Below are 383 nucleotides of genomic sequence, written 5' to 3'. Positions count from 1 at the left end.
AGCCGGGGTCTCTCCTCCTCTCAGGTGTCTCTTCACCTGGGCGGCTCCTGATCCAGGTGAGCTGTGAGGCAAGCGGGGAGGAGGCAGTAGGGTGACACCTGCTGGACAAAGCGGTACTGCACCTCACAGACACGCTACTGCTATGTTGGAATCGTTTTAAAGGGAACCTGCACCATAAAAAAACATGTTAACCCTTCCCCCTGAAAATGATAATTACTCGGCTGTCATGCCAATCCAACGTCTTCAGACCTTTCTATGCCACTGACCCAGAGCAAGCGCACAGGTGGGGTGCTCCAATTTTGCTCTGACTTCATCGCTTTCTTGTCCCCGGTTAGGGACTGTATTCCTCTCAGAGGAGGTCACTTTAAGGACTTGAAGGGTGC

Source organism: Nanorana parkeri, unplaced genomic scaffold (assembly GCF_000935625.1).
Source record: "Nanorana parkeri isolate BGI_ZX_2015 unplaced genomic scaffold, ASM93562v1 scaffold947, whole genome shotgun sequence".
Taxonomy (NCBI): domain Eukaryota; kingdom Metazoa; phylum Chordata; class Amphibia; order Anura; family Dicroglossidae; genus Nanorana; species Nanorana parkeri.
The sequence above is the reverse complement of the archived record's forward strand: the minus strand, read 5'-3'. Positions refer to the sequence as shown.